Source organism: Echinops telfairi, unplaced genomic scaffold (genome assembly GCF_000313985.2).
Source record: "Echinops telfairi isolate 266 unplaced genomic scaffold, ASM31398v2 ScPeMD7_7475;HRSCAF=8513, whole genome shotgun sequence".
Lineage (NCBI taxonomy): Eukaryota > Metazoa > Chordata > Mammalia > Afrosoricida > Tenrecidae > Echinops > Echinops telfairi.
In genome coordinates this window covers 11,042,487-11,048,190 of record NW_022111379.1, presented here as the reverse complement: position 1 = coordinate 11,048,190, position 5,704 = coordinate 11,042,487, and the positions used below count along the sequence as shown (strand labels likewise).

Here is a 5,704-nt window from a genome sequence, read left to right as displayed (position 1 = left end):
GCATGTTTATACATATGTTGCCTTCATTCTTTTCTAGACATTTACTTTCTATTGAGCCCTTGGTATCAGCTCCTCTTTTTATCCTTCCCTCCTCCCCCTACCCTCACGGCCCCTTGATAGATTGTAAATTATTATTTTCATATCTCACACCAACGCTGTCTCCCTTCCCCCCATGTTTTCTGTTGTTCTTCCCCCTGGAGAGGGGCGTATCATTGCGATTGGTTCCCCACTTCTCCTTTCCTCTCCCTCCCTTCCCCTTCCCCTTCTGATATCACCACTCCCCCTCCTGTTCTTTTATTCCGTGTGTCGTGAGCTCCCATCTCTTATCTTTCTTTACCTGTGTACATTCTCTGGTCAAGTCTGAATTGAGAAGCAGCACTGGGGTCATGATGGTGGGGGGTGAGAGAGCCTCAAGGGGCCAGAGGAATATTGAACTACTAGTATTTTTTAAAACTATCAACAGAGTAAGTTAGGGATGGTAACCCTATCATGGGTTTTGAAAGTAAATGATTACATTTTACATTTGGATTCAAGATACATACCTTTAATAATAATATAGATTATTTATACATAATTTTAATATAATTCTGTTCTGGTTATTACTCAAATCTGTGCACTTTAGGGAAAAATTTAAAGTGCACAAGGCTATCATAATAAAAGGGCAATCAGATATGAAACAGTATTGAGCACACAGTTATGATGTAGCTTTTTAAACACAAGGCCTAAATACTACTGGAACATCTTGAGCGTGAGAAAATCTGCTTTTACAATTCTCTCTCTGGAACTTTGACTCTGTAGAAACTTTTGAATGTCTCAAAGTAAACAATTCCATGAATTCTTCAGTTGGTTCCTTGAGGGCAGGGAAATACTTTTCTGTTTGCTCATGAAGTCCATAATGATTCACTGCTTTAGGCAAAAGCAGTTCTCCCCATGTATTCATTACTATTCCCAGTGTAATAGTGAAAATGACTGCCACTGACTTCACCTACTGGGGTAGGAGAAATAGCCTTCTCACCGGCACGGTCTAAACTGTGATGGTAAATACCATAGTAAGCGCTCTCCCCATCCAAGTGAACTAGGAATCTTTCATGGCAAGTTCAGGTATCACAATGTGTTAAGCATGAGAGATTTCCCTTCCTGCTCTCATAAGCATATAGATGCAGCCAGCTATGTACTGTAAATATTGACATACATTTAAAATTCTCATTTGGGATAAAAATCTGAAAGCTGGTTACCTGCTCAGATTGAAGGATAGTTTTAGAATGCCTTGTTGAGAGAGTAAAGTTCAGTAGTGAAGTAAAGAGGCAAATGAAAGAAATGTGGACTTAGAACAAAAATCTAAAGTTATAGAATTTTTAGAGCTGAAAAGAATCTCAACCATCATCATCAGTTAAGTCTTTGGATAATTGAGGAGATGTGATATGGAAAAAGGAGCACACTGGTTCTGGATAGGTGTCCTCAAAGGTAGCGTAAGAACTCAAGGATGAGAACTCCTTGGGGAGAGCTTTGGACTTCATTGTAAAGAGAAATCTAGTGGTCAGGGCTATTAGAAACGGAGTAGGCATTCTCAAGAGAGACATCAAATTGGGGGCTGAGCCTTATATATGCATTTGAATCCAGGGGTTTTTGTGAAGCCTTCTAGTCCTGAAATTAGTATATAAACCAATCCTTTATCTAGTTTTTTAACCAATAGCTATGACTAAATAGATAATGTGATATTAAATCTGAAATACACTAAGAAAGTTTCAGTCAGGATAGCAGCAAACTATCCGAAAACCTCACTTGCTCCTCGCTCCTTCCGTCCCCCCTTCCTTCCTTCCATTCTTTCTTCATTTCTTTTCTCTTCTCACTTATGCCCTGTATAGGGGGGATTAGCAGAGGCCTAGGCTCCTTGTGGTCACTTACCAGCAGCCTGACAGAAACTCCATCTTAATAAATGTTTCCTTGATTGCTACATTACAGGGAAGAAGACATAAAGAACTACCTAGGAACTCAACGCTTCTGCCCAAAAGAATCACTTGCAACCCACTTTCATCGAGCAAACAAGTTAGATGGGCCAGGCCTAATCTCGGCAGTAAGGAAGTGAGTAGCCGAAATGACACAGTAAACTTGAGCAAGTTACTTAGCCATTTTGCCAGTTGGTTTGCTGACTATAAAGTAGGGGCTAATGATGGCCTTGGTGGCATATTGGGTGTCATTGTTTGCTAATATCATGGTCAGCAATTCAGAGTCACCAGCCATTCCTCAGGAAAAAGAAGAGGCTTTCTATGCCTTTAAAGAGTGTGTTAATCGGGGTAGGCTAGAGAAACAAATCCATAGACATTCGTATTTGTATAAGAGAGAGTTTTATATAAAGGGTCATTGTACATTAAGAAAACATTCCAAACCAGTCCATATCAAGTCCATAAGTCTTATATTGGCCCATATATCCGATACCAATCTATAAAGTCCTTTTCAGACTCAAAAAACACATGCAATGATGCCGAATGCAGGACAATCACAGCCCAGTGGATAGAAAGTCTTTGGATGCAGTGGCATTGTAAGCTTCTCAGCGCTGGCAGGGGTTTCTATGTGGCTTCTCCAGCTTCAGAGGTCTGGTTACATCAGGGTAGTTCCATGCGGCTTCTCCAGCTCAAGGCACTAGTGTAGTTCCATGTGTCTTGTCAGCTGCAGTATCTCCCAAGGAGTCAACCGAGAGAAAAGTGTGCCGCCTCCAAGCCAGACAAACCAGTTTTCCCCAGAATCCTCAGGGGAAAGCCAGGCCCACAGAGGCCTCATTGGCTGTGACCTGATTGATAGACTAGACACCACCCCTTCACTCTTAATCCTCTCAAGTCCCAAATTGACACCAGTTTCAGAAGCCTACAGGAGTAGTTCTACTCTGTCCTGTCAGCTTTCTATGAGTAAGAATTGCCTCAGTGGCAGTGAGTTTGAGTGCATTAATGGTATGTATCTACTTCATTTGGTGGTTGTGAAAGTTAAGTGGGATCATATTTATAAAACTCTTATGATAGTGCCTAACCAGTGGCAGTCATGGTGTTTCTAATGCTGACCTCCGGGTGTCAGAGTAGAATTGTGCTCTGTAGGATTTTCAGTGGTTCATTTATTGAAAGTGGTTTGACAGACCTTCTTCCAAGGTGCCATTAAGTGGATTTGAAATTCCAACTTTTCCACTAACCCTGAAAGATTTTGAAGGTAATACCTAACTACTTAGTAAAAATGCAACAAAAGTTTGCTGCTATTGTTGCTTTCATTATTTTTGTTAAGCCTCTGTTGTGGGTTGAAGTGTCTCAAAAGAAAAAAAAATCATGTCCACCTAGAACAGTGGTCCTCAACTTTCCTAATGCCATGACCCTTTAATACAGTTCCTCATGTTGTGGTGACCCTCCACCATTACATTATTTTTGTTGCTACTTCATTAATATAATTTTGCTACTGTTATGAATTGGGCTATGCCTGTGAAAAGGTCGCGACCCACAGGTTGAGAACCGCTGACCTAGAACCTCAAAATGTGACCTTGCTTAGAAATAGGGTCTTTACCGATAGAATTAGTTAAGATGAGGTAAGAGTGGGTTATAGTGTGGGCCCTAAATCCAGTGATGATTATTCTTGCAAGTATAAAATGGACACACAGGGAAGAAGGCCAGGTGAAGATGAAATCCGAGGCTGAAGTGATACATAACTATAAGCCAAGAAACACCAAAGATTGCCAGGAGCCCTTTGTTTGGGCATGACCCTGATTGACAGCAGATTTCACACTTTTTAGGCTCCAGAACTGTGAAAAGATACATTTCTATTGTTTTGAACCACTCTGTTGGTAATTTTTACCAACATTGGAAACTAGTGGAGGCTCTTATTAGGTGAAGGGTGCTATACTACCTACTTTATGGGGATGGATTTCTCAAACACCTTCTAAAGTATGTTATTATCCTCATTTACAGATGAGATGACTCAGAGTCAAGGATGTTAAACAACTTGCCCAAGGTTCCAAGCTAATAAATAATACGTGGGATTTAAACCTAGGAAGCCTGACCTAAACTACCTCCTGCCAGATAGCAAATAAATATTAACAGAAAATTTCAGGAATGTACACTTTCTTAGACTACCTTATACTTGTTTGTGCCTACAAAAAGAGTTTATCTTGGATTTTGTATGTATTTCTCTATTTCGGTAGTTTGAACAGTGGATTTTCTTCCTTTGATTAAATTTAAATGTACTATTTCACTGTGTTCTATTGCCCTCTGAGGCCTACACAAATTTAACAGATGAGGAAAGTTGGAGCCCCAGTGGTTGGATGATCCCAGAAGACCCAGCTCAGTGGGAGCATAGTCAGCCAGCTTCCTAAGTGTAGTTCACAGCCCTTTCAACTGACTTGGGCAGCCTCCCTTGTGCTTAATGTGGCACATAATCCTTTACTCAAACTGTGAGGTCCTTCAGGGGTTTTCCTCCAAATTTTTCAATGAATTTGTTGTCAACACCACACTAGACTTTTTTCCTTGTAGCTCATGTTATGAGTCATTGTTGACTCTGGCAGTGAGTTTGGTTTTGGTTCTGAGTTACAATTTACCCATTTTGTCTCTTACTCTTTTTTAAACACCACATAGGTAGGTTAAGAGCCTTTGTAATAAGAATAAATAGTGCCAGAGAATATACCTTTGTGAGAAAAACCATACTGATGACCTTGAGAATACCAATAACTTCCGGGGAGGGAGTGGGGAAGAAATGGGGAGCTGATCTCAAGGGCTCAAGTGGGAAGAGGATGCTTTGAAAATGATGATGGCAGCATATGTGCAAATGTACTTGACACACCGGGTGAATGTATGGATTATGATAAGAGGTGTAAGAGCCCCCAATTAATGTGTGGTTGTTGTTTTTTTTAAATGAATTTGCAGACCTATCAGACAAGTTTCCATAGTTCCTCTAGTAAATTGCAAGAACAGTGTAATCATAAAATATAGAAATTACTATATTTTGTCATTGGACTCTGATGTAATAATGAAAGCAATACTGTGCTTCAATATTGAAAATAATTGAAATTAAAATTTACTTCCAAAAAATGAAAAAAATACCAATAACTTTACTTTTACATTTAAACTAAATTTGGAGTCAAATTTCCACAGGCAAAGAGTTGGTAGTGGAATTAATGAAGAGCCAGGTATAAAAGGGGACTTTAAAAAGTTTGTGGGAAAATCCCTTTATCTTTCATTCTGATTTTCCATGAACTTTTTCATTTTTCAAAATATTTATTAAAAATATAAGCTGCCTTGTTATTACTCAAAATTTAATATGAAAAAATGTTAACACTTTTTATCTTTTTCCAAAAAAGGTATGTTCTGCTTCTTTACAATCTGTACTGATAGTGCATTTTGGTGGCATAGAAAATAACTCCAAAACATTCCATACAGGACATTGGGCCTCCACTCAAGTACTCCCTCAATGCAAGAACACTTTGTTCCATTAAACTGGCATTCCATGATGCTCACTTCCCCTTCCCGACACAATCCCTGAAGCCAAAGCTGATGCATAAGAAAATGTGGTGAAAAAGCTGATGGTGCCCGGCTATCGAAAGATATAGTGTCTGGGATCTTAAAGACTTGAAGGTAAAAAAGCAGCCATCTAGCTCAGAGGCAACAAAGTCCACATGGAAGAAGCACACCAGCCTGTGTGATCACGAGGTGTCGAAGGGATGAGGTATCAGGCATCA

General features: G+C 39.7%; 1 protein-coding gene across 2 annotated transcripts in view; it reads left to right on the top strand.

Moving 5' to 3' along the window:
• The window catches only part of HMG20A (high mobility group 20A), an 83,138-nt gene that overhangs the window by 31,275 nt on the left and 46,159 nt on the right, over positions 1-5,704 (top strand). The window contains exon 2 of one of the 2 annotated variants that reach the window (XM_045285773.1): positions 1,963-2,082. The exons of the other annotated variant lie outside the window; for it this stretch is intronic. The gene's annotated coding sequence lies outside the window, so the exon portion shown is untranslated. The remainder of the gene's footprint in view (positions 1-1,962; positions 2,083-5,704) is intronic. 2 annotated transcript variants of the gene reach the window in all.